Source organism: Oncorhynchus keta, chromosome 19 (assembly GCF_023373465.1).
Source record: "Oncorhynchus keta strain PuntledgeMale-10-30-2019 chromosome 19, Oket_V2, whole genome shotgun sequence".
Lineage (NCBI taxonomy): Eukaryota > Metazoa > Chordata > Actinopteri > Salmoniformes > Salmonidae > Oncorhynchus > Oncorhynchus keta.
In genome coordinates, this window is record NC_068439.1 from 45,472,975 (window position 1) to 45,498,065 (window position 25,091).

At 44.4% G+C, this 25,091-nt stretch overlaps 1 protein-coding gene across 1 annotated transcript in view; it reads right to left on the reverse strand.

The window, feature by feature from the left end:
- The window catches only part of LOC118375098 (actin-binding protein WASF1-like), a 196,357-nt gene that overhangs the window by 161,205 nt on the left and 10,061 nt on the right, over positions 1-25,091 (reverse strand). Inside the window, exon 2 of the mRNA XM_052470668.1 lies at positions 23,508-23,580. The gene's annotated coding sequence lies outside the window, so the exon portion shown is untranslated. The remainder of the gene's footprint in view (positions 1-23,507; positions 23,581-25,091) is intronic.

The window sequence follows — 25,091 nt, forward strand, 5'->3', positions numbered from 1 at the left end:
CGGCCAAATGAGGTGTTGGCTTTAGGGATGATCAGTGAGATACACCTGCTGGAGCGCGTGCTACGGATGGGTGTTGCCATCGTGACCAGTGAACTGAGATAAGACGGAGCTTCACCTAGCATGGACTTGTAGATGACCTGGAGCCAGTGGGTCTGGCGACGAATATGTAGCGAGGGCCAGCCGACTAGAGCGTACAAGTCGCCGGGGTAGGTGGTATAAGGTGCTTTTGTGACGAAACGGATGGCACTGTGATAAACTGCATCCAGTTTGCTGAGTAGAGTGTTGGAAGCAATTTTGTAGATGACATCGCCGAAGTCGAGGATCGGTAGGATAGTCAGTTTTACTAGGGTAAGTTTGGCGGCGTGAGTGAAGGAGGCTTTGTTGCAGAATAGAAAGCCGACTTGATTTGATTTTCGATTGGAGATGTTTGATATGAGTCTGGAAGGAGAGTTTACAGTCTAGCCAGACACGTAGGTACTTATAGATGTCCACATATTCAAGGTTGGAACCATCCAGGGTGGTGATGCTGGTCAGGCGTGCGGGGGCAGGCAGCGAATGGTTGAAAAGCATGCATTTGGTTTTACTAGCGTTTAAGAGCAGTTGGAGGCCACGGAAGGAGTGTTGTATGGCATTGAAGCTCGTTTGGAGGTTAGATAGCACAGTGTCCAAGGACGGGCTGGAAGTATATAGAATGGTGTCGTCTGCGTAGAGGTGGATCAGGGAATCGCCCGCAGCAAGAGCAACATCATTGATGTATACAGAGAAAAGAGTCGGCCCGAGATTTGAACCCTGTGGCACCCCCATAGAGACTTCCAGAGGACCGGACAGCATGCCCTCCGATTTGACACACTGAACTCTGTCTGCAAAGTAATTGGTGAACCAGGCAAGGCAGTCATCCGAAAAACCGAGGCTACTGAGTCTGCCGATAAGAATATGGTGATTGACCGAGTCGAAAGCCTTGGCAAGGTCGATGAAGACGGCTGCACAGTATTGTCTTTTATCGATGGCGGTTATGATATCGATTAGTACCTTGAGCGTGGCTGAGGTGCACCTGTGACCGGCTCGGAAACCAGATTGCACAGAGGAGAAGGTACTGTGGGATTCGAGATGGTCAGTGACCTGTTTGTTGACTTGGCTTTCGAAGACCTTAGATAGGCAGGGCAGGATGGAAAAAAGGTCTGTTACAGTTTGGGTCCAGGGTGTCTCCCCCTTTGAAGAGGGGGATGACTGCGGCAGCTTTCCAGTCCTTGGGGATCTCAGACGATATGAAAGAGAGGTTGAACAGGCTGGTAATAGGGGTTGCGACAATGGCGGCGGATAGTTTCAGAAATAGAGGGTCCAGATTGTCAAGCCCAGCTGATTTGTACGGGTCCAGGTTTTGCAGCTCTTTCAGAACATCTGCTATCTGGATTTGGGTAAAGGAGAACCTGGAGAGGCTTGGGCGAGTAGCTGCGGGGGCGGAGCTGTTGGCCGAGGTTGGAGTAGCCAGGCGGAAGGCATGGCCAGCCGTTGAGAAATGCTTGTTGAAATTTTCGATAATCATGGATTGATCGGTGGTGACCGTGTTACCTAGCCTCAGTGCAGTGGGCAGCTGGGAGGAGGTGCTCTTGTTCTCCATGGACTTCACAGTGTCCCAGAACTTTTTGGAGTTGGAGCTACAGGATGCAAACTTCTGCCTGAAGAAGCTGGCCTTAGCTTTCCTGACTGACTGCGTGTATTGGTTCCTGACTTCCCTGAACAGTTGCATGCTATTGCAGTCCGCCACAGGATGTTTTTGTGCTGGTCGAGGGCAGTCAGGTCTGAAGTGAACCAAGGGCTATATCTGTTCTTAGTTCTGCATTTTTTGAACGGAGCATGCTTATCTAAAATGGTGAGGAAGTTACTTTTAAAGAATGACCAGCACATTAATGTCCTTCCAGGATACCCGGGCCAGGTCGATTAGAAAGGCCTGCTCACAGAAGTGTTTTAGGGAGCATTTGACAGTGATGAGGGGTGGTCGTTTGACTGCGGCTCCGTAGCGGATACAGGCAATGAGGCAGTGATCGCTGAGATACTGGTTGAAGACAGCGGAGGTGTGTTTGGAGGGCCAGTTGGTCAGGATGACGTCTATGAGGGTGCCCTTGTTTACAGATTTAGGGTTGTACCTGGTGGGTTCCTTAATGATTTGTGTGAGATTGAGGGCATCTAGCTTAGATTGTAGGACTGGGGTGTTAAGCATATCCCAGTTTAGGTCACCTAACAGAACAAACTCTGAAGCTAGATGGGGGGCAATCAGTTCACAAATGGTGTCTAGGGCACAGCTGGGTGCTGAGGGGGGTCGGTAGCAGGGAGAGACAGTGAGAGACTTATTTCTGGAGAGAGTAATTTTCAAGATTAGTAGTTCGAACTGTTTGGGTATGGACCTGGAAAGTATGACATTACTTTGCAGGCTATCTCTGCAGTCGACTGCAACTCCTCCCCCTTTGGCAGTTCTATCTTGACGGAAGATGTTATAGTTGGGTATGGAAATCTCAGAATTTTTGGTGGCCTTCCTGAGCCAGGATTCAGACACGGCAAGGACATCAGGGTTAGCAGAGTGTGCTAAAGCAGTGAGTAAAATAAAATTAGGAGGAGGCTTCTGATGTTGACATGCATGAAACCAAGGCTTTTTCGATCACAGAAGTCAACAAATGAGGGTGCCTGGGGACATGCAGGGCCTGGGTTTACCTCCACATCACCCGCGAAACAGAGGAGGAGTAGTATGAGGGTGCGGCTAAAGCCTATCAAAACTGGTCGCCTCGAGCGTTGGGGACAGAGAATGAAAGGAGCAGATTTCTGGGCATGGTAGAATATATTCAGGGCATAATGCGCAGACAGGGGTATGGTGGGGTGCGGGTACAGTGGAGGTAAGCCCAGGCACTGGGTGATGATGAGAGAGGTTGTATCTCTGGACATGCTGGTTGTAATGGGTGAGGTCACCGCATGTGTGGGAGGTGGGACAAAGGAGGTATCAGGGGTATGAAGAGTGGAACTAGGGGCTCCATTGTAAACTAAAACAATGATAACTAACCTGAACAACAGTATACAAGCCATATTGACATTTGAGAGAGACATACAGTAATCACAGGTGTTGAATTGGGAGAGCTAGCTAAAACAGTAGCTAAAACAGTAGGTGAGACAACAACAGCTAATCAGCTAGCACAACAACAGCAGGTAAAATGGCGTAGGCTAGGCGGGGGGGTCGGATTAACTACACACAGAGCCGGAGTGCGGCTGGGGCCGACAGATAAAACATAAACAAGCAGAATGGAGTACCGTGATTAATGGACAGTCTAGCATGCATCAGCTGTATAGCCAAGTGATCGGTGTCCAGAGGGGCAGCGGTGGATGGGGCAGGGAAGCTGGACTGGCGAGTGTTATCCAGGTTAAAAAACAGTTAGCAGTGGCTAACAATGACTAAATAGCTTGTAGCTAGTTAGCTGGTTAGCTTCTGGAGGTTCTTGAGTGTGTTCTAAAAATGTAAAATAATGGCGATTCCGTATCACATTGGGTGAGGCAGGTTACCGGAAGGTATAAACAAATCAAAAATCAAAAAGAGAAAGTAAAAATGGGTCCAGTGAGTGTTTGGGACGCGGCGATTCAGACGGTTAGCAGGCCTGTCCTAACAAGCTAACAGTTAGTAGGCCAGGGCAAAACAAGGTAACAGTTAGCGGACCGGGGCTAAACAAGCTAGCAGTTAACAGGCCGAATTAGCAAGCAAGGACGTCGCGATGGGGTGAGTCTGACTATTCCTCTTCATGCGGTGACATCGATAGACCGGTCGAGGGTCCGGATATTGTAGCCCAGGAGTATGCTTCGGTGGTAGCACAGGAGCTCTGGCCGGGCTAGCTTCAAGCTAAGTGGGTGGAAACGCTAGCCAGGAGTCATCATCCAGGGTTGCGGTTAGCTAGATAGCTAGTTGTTGAGAATCCAGCTGGAAATGTTCCGTTTGCGGTGGGAATCCAGGGATAAAAAATAATAGGTCCGTTATGCTCTGGTTAGAGTCGCGTTGTTCGAACTGGCGAGAGCTTTCCGAGCTAAAGGTTAGCTGATGACCGGTTAGCTGAAGACCGCTAGCAATGATTTGCTGACTGATAGCCGGTAGCTAGCTGGTAGTTAGCTGGCTAGCTTCAGTTGAGGGGTTCCGGATCCAAAGTAGATATAAGTAGTTTAGAAGAAAATAGCTACATTGGGTGAGGCGGGTTGCAGGAGAGTATTTAGAAGTTGAGGTTTAACAAAATGTTTTAAAAGATACTCGAAGAAGAATATGTAAAAAAAAAATATATATAAAAAACGATATATACAAGGGACACGACACGACGTTCGACTGCTACGCCATCTTGGATCAATTGATGGATGAGTAAAGGAAGAGGGGTTGCAATTTATGTTAAATCCGAGTTTAACACCTTTGAAATTCTCTCGATTACCAAAGCCAAACATTTTGAATTGCTTGCGGTTAAAGTGAACGTATATAAGGACACCCACATCACTGTAGTCGGCTGCTACAGACTGCCCTCGGCATCGGGAGACACACTAAACTCTCTTTCTGATGTCCTGCACACGTTAAATGACTCTGAATTCATCCTTTTAGGAGATTTGAACTGGGACATGCTTACATCTGTATTGGACTCTTTTAAAGAACTGTGTGACTCTCTGAATCTCGATCAATTAATTAATGCGCCGACAAGACCGAATCCCAGAGCACCAAATAAATCAACTCCATTGGACATTATTCTAACGAATACCCCTCACAAATACACATCGACTGGGATATTCTGTAATGATGCCAGTGATCACTGTGCAATTGCTTGTGTTAGAAATACAAAAATAACCAAAGCCAAACCCCATTATATTTTAGACAGTTTGATGAGCAAGCATTCTTACATGATATGTACCATAAAATTGACAGAGTAAGTCTGTTGACACTGCCTAAGACTATTTTTATATTAAAATTGTGTCCATTTGTCATAAGCATGCCCCTGTGAAGAAATACGTATCAGTGGAAGGGACAATCCATGGTTTTCAAATAACTTGGCAGAATTAATTAGCTTGGGCTCAAGCTAGACATACAAATGCTACTGTTGACTGGGCCTCCTTCAGAGCGCTAAGAAACAGATGTACAGGTTTGCTCAGGAAGTCCAAATCAGATTACTATTTTAAATGCAGTCACAGAGAACCTAAATAACCCTGCAGAATTCTGGAAGCTAATCAAATCAGTGTCAGGTTCTAATGTATCCTCTGGCCTTCCTGACCATTTAATGATGTATTCTAATGAAGTGAACGATAAAGCTGATATTGTAGGGATTTTTAACAAGCACTTCATATCTGCTAGTTCAGTTTTTAATAATGGTGGGGCCCAGGCCTCTAATGTAAGCAATGTTACAGTCTATGATATAGGCCCTCATGTGAACCATTTTAACTTTGAGCCTGTTTCTTATACAGATGTCGACACTGAAAAGTCTGCAGGTCCAGACAACCTGCAAACAACATAATTAACCTCTTGAGTTTAGGGGGCAGTATTTTGATGTTTGGATGAAAAATGTACCCAAATTAAACTGCCTATTTCCCAGGCCCAGAATCTAGAATATGAATATAATTGTCAGATTAGGATAGAAAACACTCTACAGTTTCCAAAACTGTCAAAATATTGTCTGTGAGTATAATAGAACTGATATTGCAGGCAAAAACCTGAGGAAAATCCAACCCAGAAGTGCTGTTTTTCCTGAAAGCTCTCTGTTCCATTGCATGCCTTTCCTCCATTTAAAGGGATATCAACCAGATTCCTTTTCCTATTGCTTCCACATGGTGTGAACAGTCTTTAGACAGTTTCAGGCTTTTATTTTGAAAAATGAGCGAGAAAGATCACATCGCGTCATTGGACGGCTGGGTGCCAGCAGCGTTTTGCATGCGCCAATAAAGTGGAGCAGACATTTTTCTCTCTCTCTCCTATTGAAAAAGCTACAGTCCGGTTGAAATGTTATTGATATATATTGTAAAAACAACCTGAGGATTGATTATAAAAAATATTTGACATGTTTCTACAAACTATATGGATAATATTTGGAATTTGTCTGCCCTGTCGTGACCGCTCGAGCCTGTGGATTTCTGAACATAAAGCGCCAACCAAATGGAGGTATTTTAGATATAAAATAAATCTTTATGGAACAAAAGGAACATTTGTGTACTGGGAGTCTCGTGAGTGCAAACATCTGAAGATCATCAAAGGTAAGCGATTCAATTTATTGCTTTTCTGACCAATCTACTTTGCTGCTAGCTGTTTGTAATGTTTTGTCTGCTGCGAGAGATGTACTTACATAAACACTTGGTATGCTTTCGCCGAAAGGCTTTTTGACTGACACGCCAGGTGGATTAACAACAAGCTAAACTGTGTTTTGCTATATTGCACTTGTGATTTCATGAAAATTAAATATTTTTAGTAATTTAATTTGAATTTGGCGCTCTGCAATTCAGCAGATGTTGACAAATGTTCCCGCTAACGGGATGGGTGCATCAAGAAGTTAATGCACTTGATTAAAAGCAACACTGTGCTGCTGTTTGTGGATTTAACAAAGGCCTTTGATTCAGTTGACCATGAATTGTTGCTAGCTAGACTCAAAAACATTGGTCTCAGTAAAGGGTCAGTAAATTGGTTTACGAATTAATATGTATATACTAGCTTTCTTCATATTGACTAAATACTTTTTTGCCCCACTGTATATCAGCCACCAGTGCAAGTTCACCCACTTAAAAAGACAAGAGAGGCCTGTAATGTTCATCATTGGTACATTTCAACTATGACAGACAAAATGAGGAAGAAAAAAAAAATCCATAAAATCACATTGTAGGATTTTTTATGAATTTATTTGCAAATTATCCACGCAAGATCTCACCCTGTGGGGTCAAAATGATCACAAGAACAGTGAGCAAAAATCCCAGAACCACACGGGGGGACCTAGTGAATGACCTGCAGAGAGCTGGGACCAAAGTAACAAAGCCTACCATCAGTAACACACTACGCCGCCAGGGACTCAAATCCTGCAGTGCAAGACGTGTCCCCCTGCTTAAGCCAGTACATGTCCAGGCCCGTCTGAAGTTTGCTAGAGTGCATTTGGATGATCCAGAAGAAGATTGGGAGAATGTCTTATGGTCAGATGAAACCCAAATGGGATTTTTCCTCACCGTTCTTGTGATCATTTTGACCCCACGGGGTGAGATCTTGCGTGGAGCCCCAGATCGAGGGAGATTATCAGTGGTCTTGTATGTCTTCCATTTCCTAATAATTGCTCCCACAGTTGATTTCTTCAAACCAAGCTGCTTACCTATTGCAGATTCAGTCTTCCCAGCTTGGTGCAGGTCTACAATTGTGTTTCTCGTGTCCTTTGACAGCTCTTTGGTCTTGGCCATAATGGAGTTTGGAGTGTGACTGTTTGAGGTTGTGGACAGGTGTCTTTTATACTCATAACAAGTTCAAACAGGTGCCATTAATACAGGTAACGAGTAACAAGAGGAGCCTCATAAAGAAGAAGTTACAGGTCTGTGAGAGCCAGAAATCTTGCTTGTTTGTAGGTCACCAAATACTTATTTTCCACCATAATTTGCAAATAAATTCATAAAAATCCTACAATGTGATTTTCTGATTTTTTTTCTTCTCATTTTGTCTGTCATAGTTGAAGTGTACCTATGATGAAAATTACAGGCCTCTCTCTTTTTAAATGGGAGAACTTACACAATTGGTGGCTGACTAAATACTTTTTTTGCCCCACTGTATGTGGTGGTGGTGGAGTAGGGGCCTGAGGACGTACAGTGTGTTGTGAAATCTGTGAATGTATTGTAATGTTTTAAAATTGTATAAACTGCCTTAAATTTCACTGTACCCCAGCAACAGTAGCTGCTGCTTTGATCAATAATAAATACAAAAATACAAATAGGGTAACCTGTCATCAGCATCTGGCTCTGAGGAGCAATCTGCAGAGACAATATTCTGTTGTCATTCAGTTAAGCCTGGTACTCAATTGAACTCCTGTGGCCTTCCCTCCGTTTGTGCTGTGTGCAACCTTCACCTTCCCATTTATACCAGAGATCTATACTAAACAAAAAATATAAAATGCAACATAGTAAAATTGTTGAGTCACAGTTCACATAAGGAAATCATTCAATTTAAATAAATTCATTAGGCCCAAATCTATGGACTTCACATGGCTGGGCAGGGGCGCAGCCATAGGTGGGCCTCGGAGGGCATAGGCCCACCCACTAGAGAGCCAGGCACACCCACTGGGGAGCCAGGCCCAGCCTATCAGAATGATTGCCGTTAATCACAGACATAAATACTCCTCAGTTTTGGCAATTATCCGGGTGGTTGGTCTCAGACAATCCCACAGGTGAAGGAGCCAGATGTGGAGGTCCTGAGCTGGCGTGATTACACGGGGTCTGCGGTTGTGAGGCCGGTTGGACGTACTGCAAAATTCTCTAAAACTAATGGTAGAGATTAACATTAAATTCTATGGCAACATCTATGGTGGACATTCCTGCAGTCAGCATGTCAATTGCATGCTCCCTCAAAACCTGAGAGGTCTGTGTCGTTGTGTGACAAAACTGCACATTTTAGAATGGCTTTAATTTGTCACCAGGTGCAAAAAAAAATTAAAAAACTGTTTGCTTTGTCATTATGGGGTATTGTATGTAGATTGAGGATATGTTTTTATTTAATCCATTTTAGAATAAGGCTGAAACGTAAACAAAATATGGAAAAAGGCAATGGGGTCTGAATACTATCCAAATGTCTACTTTCTCAAAACATAAGATTAATCTGTAAAACAAATAGAGACACTAGTTGGTTACAACACTGAAAGATGTTGGTGAATAAACTTTAAGAGTCTACAAGAGATCACACCGGGCTACGCAATGCAAAGTTGACATGTTTGTTGACATTATAGAATGCATTCTGGGTGTCGAGTAAACGTCTGTCAGACCAAAGATGCTATAACAAATGAGGTGAAGGGATGTTTCAGTCAATCTTTGAGTAAATTTGCATAAGCGAATGAAGGGAATTATGGTAGACAAACACACCCCCTTCAACATGCAATTTGCGTACGCTGCAGAGACCACTGTAGAATGATCACATCATGTGTTGGTACGTGTCAACGGGTTACATTTGTAAAAAAAAACAGGAATAATTAAAACGAGAGACTTGAAAGCCAGATCAGTGAGTAGTGCAAAAAAGCAGGTTTTGCTGACAGTTTGAAATGCAGTGTATTTGACCTTTAATTGTACAACAAATCTTGTTTAAAGATATGGCTTAAAAATCGAGATATATATCGTGAATCGCCCATAAGTTAGAAAAATAAAAATCGAGATATGATTTTTAGACCATATCGCCCAGCCTCAGCTTGTATTTGTTTGATGCCATTCCATTTGTTCCGTTACAGCCGTCCTCCCCTCAGCAGCCTCCTGTGGTGTGGGTCTGTGTAAATGTAACAGAGAAAGACTTTCACAAGTTTTTTGTTTTCACCTGCTGGTATAAAACCTCAGAAACAAATCCTTGTGTAACTGACACACATAATTCCTTGTCAACTCAATATACAAATCAAATCAAATTTAATTTGTCACATACACATGGTTAGCAGATGTTAATGCGAGTGTAGCGAAATGCTTGTGCTTCGACAATGCAGTAATAACCAACAAGTAATCTAGCTAACAATTCCAAAACTACTACCTTATAGACACTAGTGTAAGGGGATAAAGAATATGTACATAAAGATATATGAATGAGTGATGGTACAGAGCGGCATAGGCAAGATACAGTAGATGGTATCGAGTACAGAGTGCAGTATATACATATGAGATGAGTAAGTAAACAAAGTGGCATAGTTAAAGTGGCTAGTGATACATGTATTACATAAGGATGCAGTAGATGATATAGAGTACAGTATATATGTATACATATGAGATGAATAATGTAAACATTATATTAGGTAGCATTGTTTAAAGTGGCTAGTGATATATTTTACATAATTTCCCATCAATTCCCATTATTAAAGTGGCTGGAGTTGAGTCAGTGTGTTGGCAGCAGCCACTCAATGTTAGTGTTGGCTGTTTAACAGTCTGATGGCCTTGAGATAGAAGCTGTTTTTCAGTCTCTCGGTCCCAGCTTTGATGCACCTGTACTGACCTCGCCTTCTGGATGATAGCGGGGTGAACAGGCAGTGGCTCGGGTGGATGTTGTCCTTGATGATCTTTATGGCCTTCCTGTGACATCGGGTGGTGGAGGTGTCCTGGAGGGCAGGTAGTTTGCCCCCGGTGATGTGTTGTGCAGACCTCACTACCCTCTGGAGAGCCTTACGGTTGTGGGCGGAGCAGTTGCCGTACCAGGCGGTGATACAGCCCGACAGGATGCTCTCGATTGTGCATCTGTAGAAGTTTGTGAGTGCTTTTGGTGACAAGCCGAATTTCTTCAGCCTCCTGTGTATTCATTATCATGATTGGTCCTTGACTAGTCTCAAAGCACTTCATGATGACGGAAGTGAGTGCTATGGGGCGGTACTCGTTTAGCTCAGTTACCTTAGCTTTCTTGGAAACAGGAACAATGGTAGCCCTCTTGAAGCATGTGGGAACAACAGACTGGGATAGGGATTGATTGAATATGTCCGTAAACACACCAGCCAACTGGTCTGCGCATGCTCCGAGGGCACGGCTGGGCCTGCAGCCTTGCGAGGGTTGACACGTTTAAATGTTTTCCTCACGTCGGCTGCAGTGAAGGAGAGTCCGCATGTTTTAGTTGCGGGCCGTGTCAGTGGCACTGTATTGTCCTCAAAGCGGGCAAAAAAGTGATTTAGTCTGCCTGGGAGCAAGACATCCTGGTCCGTGACAGGGCTGGTTTTCTTTTTGTAATCCGTGATTGACTGTTTATTGGTTTCACCTATGTTTAGTTTAGGCTGATTGGTTGGGCTTTATTTACCAGCCGGCCCACCTGCTGGTTGTGCGGGATTATTTCGATGTACATGTGTACACGTCGGTCTGTCACGGTTGTCCGTGTTTTTGGGTTTTTTGCTGGACTGTTTAAGTCCCCCGTGTTTGGGGCATTTGTTTTGGTTGGAGTCTGTTCACCGTTGTGGTGCATTAAAAGTTAACGCTACCCTGAACTCTGCTTCCTGCGCCTTACTTCTTCCCCACTACACCCCGGGTGTTACAACTTCGCCATGGTATCAGGGCATTCCCCCTCAATGCCACTCCCATCAGAGAGAAAAAGTGAGAGGGGGGGGATCAAAAGAGCCAACAGCAGGAGATCCATTTTTTTATTTTACCTTTATTTAAGTAGGGAAGTCCGTTAAGAACAAATTCTTATTTGACAAATGACGGCCTACCCCGGTCAAACCCTCCCTAACCCAGACGATGTTGGTCCGTCATGCACAGAGAGAAAGAAAAACCAGTTTGTTACCCGTCGGCTGTCGAGTCTTTGCATATTCAAATCTATTAGAGGAGATTCAGCATATTCAAATCTATTAGCCTACATAGAAAGAAAAATGAATGAAACGCACACAAGCCTGGAGTGCTGCTGAAAGGTATTGCTATGAATCACTTTGATGTAGGAGTGGTGCCGGCTTGGGCCTGATTTATTCATCTAAAGTCTCACACACAGAGACCAGACTACGTGTCAACCCAGGACACAGTATCCAGTGGACGCTGAGGGGGCTCTAGCTGCTGCATGGTGCTGTGTGAGGTATCGGACTACGTTTACTATCCAAACACACAACACCACACAGGAGGGGCCACACACACACACACAGAGTCCCTCCCAACCTTACCTGACCCCATTGTGTCACAGCGTTTGGGTCCGTGGCTGGAGTGAGAGAGACAGAGAGAAAGAAGCAGGCCAACCATGCGACAGGCAGGCAGCTCTGGTTGCAGGGCTGAAAATGTATTACTAATTGAATGACTGACTGCAGTCCTCAGGGTCTCCCTGACCTCTTTATATTAACGGCGGCAGGGTGAAACAAGCTATGCTACTAGTAGTTACTGTGTATAAGTAACCAGTTAGGCTAGTTACCCTAATACTATACAAGAGCTACTACTCTAAAGGCTTCCCTCCCCCTATAGGACATTGAACTGCATACATGGCTACGAGAGGCGGTGTGACTTCAAAACAACAAGTTAGGCTACTTCTTACTCAATGACCACTTACTAATCTGAGACTTTCCTGCACCATGCCAGCCATTATTGCTGAAGGAGAAAGAGCTATCATATCCGCCTGGAACACCTGCTGTTTACAAGAGAGAGTGCGAAAGAGAGAGAGAGCGTGAAAAAGAGAGAGAGCCCGAAAGAAAGAGAGCGCAAAAGAAAGAAAGTGCTTGACAGAGTGCAAAAGAAAGCGTGAAAGAAAGAGAGAAAGAGAGAAATATACTGTGAGCACCTGCTGTCTACACTATAGAAAGAGGAAGAAATACAGACAGAGGGAGGGAGGATTAGAGCAGTGAGAAATATGGTTAAAAGGGGTTGGAAAAGCGAAGGAAGGACAGACGATTAGAGCAGTGAGAAATACAGGTTAAAAGGGATTGGAAAACTGAAGGATGGAGTGAGAGAGGGCAGGGTTGTCATCCAGACTCTCTCTGGCTGTGGTGATCGGTGGGCACTTCGAGTGGGAGAAAGATAAAGAGAGAGAGAGAGGACAGGTAGGGTGGTGATACACAAGGGGCACCAGTCAGTCAGTGAGACCGGATCAGGCCCCATCCCTGGGTCTCTGGTAGGACAGAGGCAACATTATGGAGCACTGAACCCAGCAGGACAGGCAGATTGACTTTGTACAGTAAGTTAATAATATGATCACATATGACCACCAAGCCCTAACCTCAATTTCAACTTAGTATACGACTTCAACTCTGACTCAGCTTTCCCCTGTTCATTCCTTTGTGCCATGGGCTACCAAAACGCCTCAGGCATCGACGCGGCAGATGAGCTGGAGTCATGGTGAAATTGAGGCGAAGACTAAACCAAAACAGACCCTCCTTTCTATTGGCAAATGTCCAGTCACCCAAGAATAAGATGGATGAGCCTCCTCTTTGTTTGAGTCTCCCATCAGAGACTTGAAAAGAAACAATATTATAGGTCTTACTGAGAGGTGGCTGGATGATTACGCTACGCACGTAGTGCTTAGTGGATTCGCCATGCAGCGGCATGATCGGATGGCGGCTTCGGGCAAGTCTAAAGGAGGAGAGGTGTGGTTTTTCATAAAAAACAACTGGTGTGTTGCTTCCAATGTGAAGGAAATCTCAAGTTTTTACTCACCAGATACAGAATACCTCATGGTAAGCTGCAGACCCTTTTATCTACCAAGAGAGTTTTCATCCATAATTATCACGGCTGTCTACATCCCTCCACAAGCCAACGCCACTCTGGCACTCAATAACCTCTCTGGGGCCATAAACAAACAAGAAACTTCTCACCCAGAGCAACCGTTTCTGGTGGGCGGAGACTAACGCAGAGAGACTTAAAACGGTCCTCTCTCACTTCTACCAACACGTCTCCTGCACCACTAGCAAATGCTAAATCTCTAGACCACTTTTATTCTACCCACAGAAAGCATACAAGCCCCTCCCTCATCCTCTCTTTGACAAATCTGACCACAACTCCATTCTCCTGCTTACAAACAAAATCTCAAAACAGGAAGTACCAGTGATTTATTCACTACGGAAGTGGTCGGATGAAGCAGTCGAGTGGCTACAAGACTGTTTTGCTAGTCATCCCCACAGTGACTATATGAACGTATCCAAACCAAAAACAATGGATTACAGGCAATATTCATATGCTTATGCGACTCAAAATATACTTTGAGACTCAAAATTGAGCTCAGGTGCATCCTGTTTCCATTGATCATCCTTGAGATGTTTGTACAACTTGAGTGGAGTCCACCTTTGGTAAATTCAATTGATTGGTCCCACAGTTGACAGTGCATGTCACAGCAGAAGCAAAGCCAGGAGGTCGAAGGAATTGTCCGTAGAGCTCCGAGACAGGATTGGGTTGAGGCACAGATCTGGGGAAAAGTACCAAAAAATGTTTGCTGCATTGAAGGTCCCCAAGAACAGTGGCGGTGACCAAGAACCCAGTGGTCAATCTGACAGAGCTCTAGAGTTCCTCTGTGGAGATTGAAGATAAATCCAGAAGGACAACCATCTCTGCAGCACTCCACCAATCAGGGCTTCATGGTAGAGTGGCCAGACAGAAGCCACTCCTCAGTAAAAAAGGCACATTACAGCCCGCTTGAAGTTTGTCAAAAGGCACCTAAAGTCTCTCAGACCATGAGACACAAGATTCTCTGGTCTGATGAAACCAATATTGAACTCTTTGGCCTAAATGCCAACCATCACATCTGGAGGAAACCTGGCACCATCACTAAGGTGAAACATTTTCCATGTTATAGCCTATCGAGACTATATGGCTATTAAGGCCTGGGGAAAGTTATTTAAACAAAACCATAGGACCATTCACACTTTAGGCTACTTTGGTGAATTTGTGAGGCATGCAAGACAAGACATTGCGAGATGCAGATTACCAAGACATATGCGCACTATTCTGCCTACCCTCCTCGCGCTCCCTTGTGCTGGCCTGCCTGCTCCTTCTCTTAGCTGATGTAGGTATGTATTTAGTCTTCAGTCTGTTGGCTGTAGAATACCCTAGTTAATTCATGGAACTGATGTTGCCGGGATACAGAGGTATCTTCTGGCCAGTCTTGAGAGCATGGGGTACTATTTGTTGCTGAGTGGGTGGGGGTGTTTTTGTCTAATAATATTAAATTACAGTAGGCTACAGGTACCCTGTATCTATTACCCTTTTCAGATATACTGGAATCTGGCTCCTTGAAAGCTCCTCGGCTATGGCATGTTTGCTTGTCTGTTAGGGTAGGCTACAATATGGAAAAAGCTGACAGGTTGTGACCTTCTCTGGAGATAGGAGTGGCATTTTACTTGTCTGTAAAGTAATGCTGCTTCTGAAGCGGATTAACATCCATCACTAGGAGGCCAGAACACTCAATCATCAGCAATGTTTATTGGAAACAATAGAAAATAATATACCGGAGCAGAATACTACTGTCTGAAAAGGTACAGACTGATGCGGCACATTTTAAAATTGTCTGAAAAGTAATCAATTGTCGCTATTGACATGTTACTGTAGCTGCGTTCTATGTCTGTAAAGCTTTACGGACACAGCAGTCATACATGAGTAATAGGACCATTATTCTACATTGTGATTTTTTTTATTGTTTTAATGGAAAACTGATGGCAGTTGAACGTTGTCACATTTTCAATCTCTCCTTGTCCCAGTCTGTAATCCCAACATGTTTCAAGCTGACCACCATTGTCCTTGTGCCCAAGAACTCAAAGGTAACCTGCCGAAATGACTATCACCCCATAGCACTCACATCTGTAATTATGTGTAATTAAGTGCTTTGAAAGGCTGGTATAATGACACACATCAACACCATCTCATTTGGATAAGAGGGAAAATAGGTATGTGAGAATGCTGTTCATAAACTACATCTCAGTGTTCAACACAATAGTCCCCTCCAAGCTCATAACCAAGCCAGGGAACCTGGGACTGATCACCTCACTCTGCAATTGAATCCTGGACTTCCTGACGGGCTGGCCCCAGATGGTAAGGGTAGGAAACAACACATCCGCCACGCTGACCCACAACACGGTGGCCCCTCAGGAGTGTGTGCTTAGTCCCCTCCTGTACTCCCTGTTCACCCATTATTTCTGCGTGGCCACGCATGACTTAAACACAGTCATCAAGTTTGCTGACAACAACGGTGGTAGACCTGATTAACGATGAGACAGGTCAGAGACTTAGCAGTGTGGTGCCATGACAACAACCTCTCCCTAAATGTTTGGAAGGCCAAGGTGCTGATCATGGACTACAGGAGAAAGAGAGGTGAGCACGACCCCATTCACATTGACGGGGCTGTAGTGGAGTGGGTTGAGTGCATCAAGTTCCTTGCCCTCCACAATGCTAAGGACTTAACATAGTCCACACAGACGTGAAGACGGCACGGAGGCGCCTCTTCCCCCATCATTTCATTGTAAGGTTGAATTTGGCGCACGTGACAAACTTTAATATGATTTGAATAGATTTGGCATGGGCCATTGGATCCTCCAAAATGTCTACATCTGCACCATTAAGAGCATCTTGACTGGCTGCATCAACGCTTGGTATTTTTTTTTATTTCACCTTTATTTAACCAGGTAGGCTAGTTGAGAACAAGTTCTCATTTGCAACTGCGACCTGGCCAAGATAAAGCATAGCAGTGTGAACAGACAACACAGAGTTACACATGGAGTAAACAATTAACAAGTCAATAACACAGTAGAAAAATATATACATTGTGTGCAAAAGGCATGAGGAGGTAGGCAAATAATTACAATTTTGCAGATTAACACTGAAGTGATAAATGATCAGATGGTCATGTACAGGTAGAGAGATTGGTGTGCAAAAGAACAGAAAAGTAAATAAATCAAAACAGTATGGGGATGAGGTAGGTAAAAATGGGTGGGCTATTTTCCGATAGACTCTGTACAGCTGCAGCGATCGGTTAGCTGCTCAGATAGCAGATGTTTGAAGTTGATTTTTGCAATTCGTTCCAGTCACAGGCAGCCGAGAACTGAGGTGTTGGCTTTAGGGATGATCAGTGAGATACACCTGCTGGAGCGCGTGCTACGGATGGGTGTTGCCCACGTGACCAGTGAACTGAGATAAGGCGGAGCATTACCTAGCATGGACTTGTAGATGACCTGGAGCCAGTGGGTCTGGCGACGAATATGTAGCGAGGGCCAGCCGAAAAGACCATACAAGTCGCAGTGGTGGGTGGTATAAGGTGCTTTAGTGACAAAACGGATGGCACTGTGATAAACTGCATCCAGTTTGCTGAGTAGAGTGTTGGAAGCAATTTTGTAGATGACATCGCCGAAGTCAAGGATCGGTAGGATAGTCAGTTTTACTAGGGTAAGTTTGGCAGCGTGAGTGAAGGAGGCTTGCGGAATAGAAAGCCGACTCTTGAATTGATTTTCGATTGGAGATGTTTGATATGAGTCTGGAAGGAGAGTTTACAGTCTAGCCAGACACGTAGGTACTTATAGATGTACACATATTCAAGGTCGGAACCATCCAGGGTGGTGATGCTGGTCAGGCGTGCGGGTGCAGGCAGCGAACGGTTGAAAAGCATGCATTTGGTTTTACTAGCGTTGAAGAGCAGTTGGAGGCCACGGAAGGAGTGTTGTAATGGCATTGAAGCTCGTTTGGAGGTTAGATAGCACAGTGTCCAAGGACGGGACGGAAGTATATAGAATGGTGTCGTCTGCGTAGAGGTGGATCAGGGAATCGCCCGCAGCAAGAGCAACATCATTGATGTATAGAGAGAAAAGAGTCGGCCCGAGGATTGAACCCTGTGGCACCCCCATAGAGACTGCCAGAGGACCGGACAGCATGCCCTCCGATTTCACACACTGAACTCTGTCTGCAAAGTAATTGGTGAACCAGGCAAGGCAGTCATCCGAAAAACCGAGGCTACTGAGTCTGCCGATAAGAATATGGTGATTGACAGAGTCGAAAGCCTTGGCAAGGTCGATGAAGACGGCTGCACAGTACTCTCTTTTATCGATGGTGGTTATGATATTGTTTAGTACCTTGAGCGTGGCTGAGGTGCACCCGTGACCGGCTCAGAAACCAGATTGCACAGCGGAGAAGGTACGGTGGGATTCGAGATGGTCAGTGACCTGTTTGTTGACTTGGCTTTCGAAGACCTTAGATAGGCAGGGCAGGATGGATATAGGTCTGTAACAGTTTGGGTCCAGGGTGTCTCCCCCTTTGAAGAGGGGGATGACTGCGGCAGCTTTCAAATCCTTGGGGATCTCAGACGATATGAAAGAGAGGTTGAACAGGCTGGTAATAGGGGTTGCGACAATGGCGGCAGATAGTTTCAGAAATAGAGGGTCCAGATTGTCAAGCCCAGCTGATTTGTACGGGTCCAGGTTTTGCAGCTCTTTCAGAACATCTGCTATCTGGATTTGGGAGAACCTGGAGAGGCTTGGGCGAGCAGCTGCGGGGGGGAGCTGTTGGCTGAGGTTGGAGTAGCCAGGCGGAAGGCATGGCCAGCCGTTGAGAAATGCTTGTTGAAGTTTTCGATAATCATGGATTTATCGGTGGGGACCGTGTTACCTAGCCTCAGTGCAGTGGGCAGCTGGGAGGAGGTACTCTTGTTCTCCATGGACTTCAGTGTCCCAGAACTTTTTGGAGTTGGAGCTACAGGATGCAAACATCTGTCTGAAGAAGCTGGCCTTAGCTTTCCTGACATTGGTTCCCTGAACAGTTGCATATCGCGGGGACTATTCGATGCTATTGCAGTCCGCCACAGGATGTTTTTGTGCTGGTCGAGGGCAGTCAGGTCTGGAGTGAACCAAGGGCTATATCTGTTCTTAGTTCTGCATTTTTTTTGAACGGAGCATGCTTATCTAAGATGGTGAGGAAGTTACTTTTAAAGAATGACCAGGCATCCTCAACTGACGGGATGAGGTCAATGTCATTCCAGGATACCCGGGCCAGGTCGATTAGAAAGGCTTGCTCACAGAAGTGTTTTAGGGAGCGTTTGACAGTGATGAGGGGTGGTCGTTTGACTGCGGCTCCGTAGCGGATACAGGCAATGAGGCAGTGATCGCTGAGATCCTGGTTGAAGACAGCGGAGGTGTATTTGGAGGGCCAGTTGGTCAGGATGACGTCTATGAGGGTGCCCTTGTTTACAGATTTAGGGTTGTACCTGGTGGGTTCCTTGATGATTTGTGTGAGATTGAGGGCATCTAGCTTAGATTGTAGGACTGCCGGGTGTTAAGCATATCCCAGTTTAGGTCACCTAACAGAACAAACTCTGAAGCTAGATGGGGGGCGATCAATTCACAAATGGTGTCCAGGGCACAGCTGGGAGCTGAGGGGGGTCTGTAGCAGGCGGCAACAGTGAGAGACTTATTTCTGGAGAGAGTAATTTTCAAAATTAGTAGTTCGAACTGTTTGGGTATTACTTTGCAGGCTATCTCTGCAGTAGACTGCAACTCCTCCCCCTTTGGCAGTTCTATCTTGACGGAAGATGTTATAGTTTGGTATGGAAATCTCAGAATTTTTGGTGGCCTTCCTGAGCCAGGATTCAGACACAGCAAGGACATCAGGGTTAGCAGAGTGTGCTAAAGCAGTGAGTAAAACAAACTTAGGGAGGAGGCTTCTGATGTTGACATGCATGAAACCAAGGCTTTTTCGATCACAGAAGTCAACAAATGAGGGTGCCTGGGGACATGCAGGGCCTGGGTTTACCTCCACATCACCCGCGGAACAGAGGAGGAGTAGTATGAGGGTGCGGCTAAAGGCTATCAAAACTGGTCGCCTAGAGCGTTGGGGACAGAGAATAAAAGGAGCAGATTTCTGGGCCTGGTAGAATATATTCAGGGCATAATGCGCAGACAGGGGTATGGTGGGGTGCGGGTACAGCGGAGGTAAGCCCAGGCACTGGGTGATGATGAGAGAGGTTGTATCTCTGGACATGCTGGTTGTAATGGGTGAGGTCACTGCATGTGTGAGAGGTGGGACAAAGGAGGTATCAGGGGTATGAAGAGTGGAACTAGGGGCTCCATTGTAAACTAAAACAATGATAACTAACCTGAACAACAGAATACAAGGCATATTGACATTTGAGAGAGACATACAGCGAGGCATACAGTAATCACAGGTATTGAATTGGGAGCGCTCGCTAAAACAGTAGCTAAAACAGTAGGTGAGACAACAACAGCTAATCAGCTAGCACAACAACAGCAGGTAAAATGGCGTTGACTAGGCAGGGAGGGTCGGATTAACTACACACAGAGCCTGAGTGCGGCTGGGGTCGACAGATAAAACATAAACAAGCAGAATGGAGTACCGTGATTTATGGACAGTCTAGCATGCATCAGCTATGTAGCCAATTGATCAGTGTCCAGGGGGCAGGGAAGCTGGACTGGCGAGTGCTATCCAGGTAAAAAAAAAACTGTCTGGCTGTGCAGAAGGTAAAAGGTAAAAGCTGCTAGCAGTGGCTAACAATGACTAAATAGCTTGTAGCTAGTTAGCTTCTGGAGGTTCTTGAGTGTGTTCTAAAAATGTAAAATAATAGCGATTCCATATCACATTGGGTGAGGCAAGCTACCGGAAGGTATAAACAAATAAAAATTGAAAAGAGATAGAGAGTAAATATGGGTCCAGTGAGTGTTTGGGATGCGGCGATTCAGACGGTTAGCAGGCCTGTGCTAACAAGCTAACAGTTAGTAGGCCGGGGCTAAACAAGGTAGCAGTTAGCGGACCGGGGCTAAACAAGCTAGCAGTTAGCAGGACGAATTAGCAAGCAAGGCGATAGCAAGGGCTAGAAAGTTAGCCTTTGGGGGACGTCGCGATGGGGTGAGTCTGTTTATTCCTCTTCATGCGGTGACATCGATAGACCGGTCGTGGGTACGGATATTGTGGCCCAGGAGTATGCTTCGGTGGTAGCACAGGAGCTCTGGCCGTGCTAGCTTCAAGCTAAGTGGGTGGAAACGCTAGCCAGGTGTAATCATCCGGGGTTGCGGTTAGCTAGTTAGCTAGTTGTGAAGATCCAGCTGAAAATGTTCCGTTTGCGGTGGGAATCCGGGGATAAAAAAAATAAAAAATAATAATAGGTCCGTTATGCTCTGGTTAGAGTTGCGTTGTTCGAACTGGCGAGAGCTTTCCGAGCTAAAGGTTAGCTGATGACCGCTAGCAATGGTTTGCTGACTGATAGCTGGTAGTTAGCTGGCTAGCTTCAGTTGAGGCGTTCCGGATCCGAAGTAAATATAAATACTTTAGAAAAAATAGCTACATTGGGTGAGGCGGGTTGCAGGAGAGTATTTAGAAGTTGAGGTTTAGCAAAATGTTTTAAAAGATATGCGAAGACAAATATGCAAAAAAAAAAACGATATATACAAGGGACACGACGACGCCCTCTACCGCAAAGCGCTACAGAGGGTGGTGTGGACAGCCTAGTTCATCACTGGGGCCGAGCTCTCTGCCATCCAGGACATTTACAGTGGGGAGTACAAGTATTTGATACACTGCCGATTTGGCAGGTTTTCCTTCTTACAAAGCATGTAGAGGTCTGTAATTTTTATCATAGGTGCACTTCAACTGTGAGGGACGGAATCTAAATCCAAAAATCCAGAAAATCACATTGTATGATTTTTAAGTAATTAATTTGCATTTTATTGCACAACATAAGTATTTTGTTCTAAATAGGCAAGCAGCTTGGTGAGAAGGTAGGTAGCCTTGTGGTTAGAGCGTTGGACTAGTAACCGAAAGTTTGCAAAATCGAATCCCCAAGCTCGCTGAGAAGGTAAAAATCTGTAATTCTGCCCCTGAACAAGGCAGTTAACCTGCTGTTTCTTGGCTGTCATTGAAAATAAGAATTTGTTCTTAACTGACTTGCCTAGTTCAATAAAGATAAAATACAAATAAAAATGTGCCAGCATCCCAGTGGAACGCTTTTGACACCTTGTAGAGTCCATGCCCTGACGAATTGAGGCAGTTCTGAGGGCAAAAGTAGGGTGTTCCTAATGTTTTGTACACTCACAGACATTTCCAAACAAACATTATTTTACTAGTCACTTTACCCTGCCTTCGTGTACATATCTACCTCAAATACTGCGTACCTCTACATTGATCTAGTGCCGTTCTTGTGTATTTTTTTTTCTTTCATTATTTATTTTTTTACCTTGCATCGTTGGGAAGGGCTCATAAGCAAGCATTTCACGGTAAATTTTATAGCAGTTGTATTTGGCGCATGTGACATAACATTTGATTGGTTTGAGAGGAGGAACAATGGCCCCAGTGTGTGTGCTGCCTCTGCCCTCCGCTGCATCCCAACAGCTGGGAGATACAGGAGTCATACAGACAGGCCTCCTAGCAGGTAAGGTACGCCAAGGTGATTCACACACATACAACCACTGGCCTCATTTTGCTCTCTTCTATTTCCGCCCTCTCCTTTCTCTCTCACAGGCAGTGTGAGAAAAGAAAGCTATACAGGCTGGCAACAGATCAAACCATGGCCGTCCTGCTCATTAGACAGGATTAGGCAGCCGCCTCTGGCGGCAGATTGACGAGGGCAGCACTTCCTGAGCTAAACTGAACAAGATGCACCTCCAACACATAAAACCTGACATAATTCTGTTAAAAAAAAATGACAATTTCTCTCAACCAGTGGCATATGGGCTATTTAGGTGAGCGCTGGTGCTGCCCTCTGATAAACAGTGGCCACTTTGTAAAAAGCAGGGGAGATTAAAAGAAGAATGTTGCCACTTCATGTTGCTGATTGGAGAGACATTGCTGCGGCTCTCCACCAACATTCCGTCAAAAAAAAAAAAAAAAAAAAAAAAAATTCACGTAGCAGACAAAGAATATGTAATCGTAGAAATAATCGTAGAAAGAGTATGTGGTCTTTTCTTTAACCTACAGGCTGGAGATAAAACTGTATGACAATGTTATGAGATGGCCACTTAAAATCATGCATGCTTCTCCGATCAAATAGCCTAACATAAATGGCACTCAAATAAAAAAATGTGCTGGCATGTTAAAACAACATATCCTAAAAACAGGACAGGTCAAAGTAAAATGGACAATATAGAATAGACAATCACAAATGTTGTCCAGGAGTTTCACCCCATTGCCATACATTATCAGTGGTTTCAAATTTGTATCTGTACATTTTTGACAAGCTGTGTAAACACATTGCAAATAGGATCACGATAACTCCTGATAAAGTTGTGTAGGTGATATTCAGTGCTTAAATAGCCAAATTGATTAGTCACAGGAATCAGGACTAATAAAGCCAGGACTAATAATGCAAATGGCCTGTTTTACAAATGATGGGTATTCCTAATTTTTTTGTGGCGACATAGTTGGCTACACCCCAGTATGCACGAGTCGACATCTTTTGGACGTCTTTATTTGGTCCTTTCCGGACGTATTTTTTTTGTGTTTTACAAACGGTAGACTTACCACATTTATTTCAGGCAACAATGTAGGCTACACCTCAGTAAGCACGGACCAACGCCGATGCCTTTTGGACGTCTTTTTTTGGTGCGGTCCAGACCGCCCTTGATTTCATAGTCCACGGACATTCATTTTTTGTCTGGACCAAATCTAAACCAATCATAGACGTCTAAGTTTGGTTCAGATATTGTCCGGTTTGGACCAGCCTTCATTTGGCCCAAAAATAGACGTCTATAAATGAGGTCTTTCAACTTTCATTCAGAACTAAAAATGAACCTGATTTCACCCGGAAAAGATGCCTTTTCAACTTAGTAGAAAATATTTAAATGTACGGAAAATACGTCTTTTAACCTTTAAGTCAGAACCTAAATTTAACCTAATTTCACCGTCTGGAAAATATGTATTATACATGTCTTTTCAACATAAATTTTACTTACTGTGACTATTCTAGTTTTGCGGGGACGGCATCTTTTGGTCTCACCTTGGGTGGCAGAATGGCAAGGACCGGTCCTGGATCAAAGCAACCAACACAAACAGAAGTGAGAAGAAAGTCTCACCTTAGAGACTGATGCCAAAGCAAGTGGACATCTCACAACAGAGAAATAAGAAATACACATTGGTGAGGATATTTCTGCAGCTATTACTTTAAATCACTAACTGGGCAAAACTGCAGACATGACAATTTTACTGACAACCATATGTAACATTATTTCCTCCAATGTAACAGTTACACAGGCTAATGTACAACTTAAACAAATACAAGTACTGGGAACAAAGGCATGGGAGATTGGGCAATAGGCCATATATGTCCATCTTCCCCCTCCTCTACTTTGGTTCTGTGATTCTCTCCACTGGGCCTGTTCCAGTTCGTAGCAAGTGTGTCAAGGGTTGATAACACAACCCCAGGAGATAAGGAAATCCCACTTGGACGATAAGTACACACTTCAAAGATAACAAGGACACACTTTTAAAGTGGCTTGGGACAGGGCCATGGGTGGACTCGAGCACCCAGAGGGCATGTTGGCAAATGTCCATGGTTTAGGTACATCTCCTCAAACTAGTTGTGCAAGGGTGAATTATAGTGTAGAGAGCGAGAGACAGAACATTTAAATGGGGTGATTTCAAGTTCATGTCTCCAGTCAGGATTTCCGTTAGGAAAATGTGGCACCAGACAACATGACCAGGAAGATTTTAATTTACCGGCCATTTGAGAAATTTACCAGACCCATATGCATTGGGTGCATAACCCATTAGGGCGTCCACCCACGGTGCTCAGAATGACAGAAATCACATGTAGATTATGGTAATGCATCTTAACAGAACATGAAATATAATATATAATATTATATTATGAAACTCATGTAATTAAGTGGCCGATAAAAAAACATTTTCAAACATTGGTCAAACACCATTCTAAACAGAACACCGGGGAAAACACAATTATAAACAGCACACCTGATAGCGCTACCATATAAGACAGAGATAAAAATCACTGTTAGAAACTTAGAAAGAGGGGGAATCTAAAGATGCAACAACTAGGATGGGTTGCTAATATGAAAACTAGGATTGTGATTTTGCCTCCTGGACAAGAAAGTTGATATGAAAACCAGTAGAACAGGAGATAAATGGCTAGTGATGGGTAGAGAAGTAAATGGAAATAAATTTGCCAAAATGATATAGGCAAATCACTCCTGTCAATAAAGGGGGAAAAAAATCACCATTCAAAATCCTTCAAAATGACTTAGCCTCAGAGGAATTGAGAATCATTAGCTTCTTTTAAAAATTATATGTGGATTATTTCAAAATCACATGTGGATTATTTCAAAATCACAAGCTTGTAGGCCTATGCCAAGTTGGGCAGCCGGCGTGGCAATAGGCCTAGCTGATTATTGACTTGCTGCTGTCAGTGAAAAGCATCTAAAATATGGATGAAGATAATGTGTCTTGCGTAAAACAATTTAAGCTGAGAAAAGAAGAATGGGAGGGGTATGTTGCAAGGATTGGTGATTCTTGCACATGTA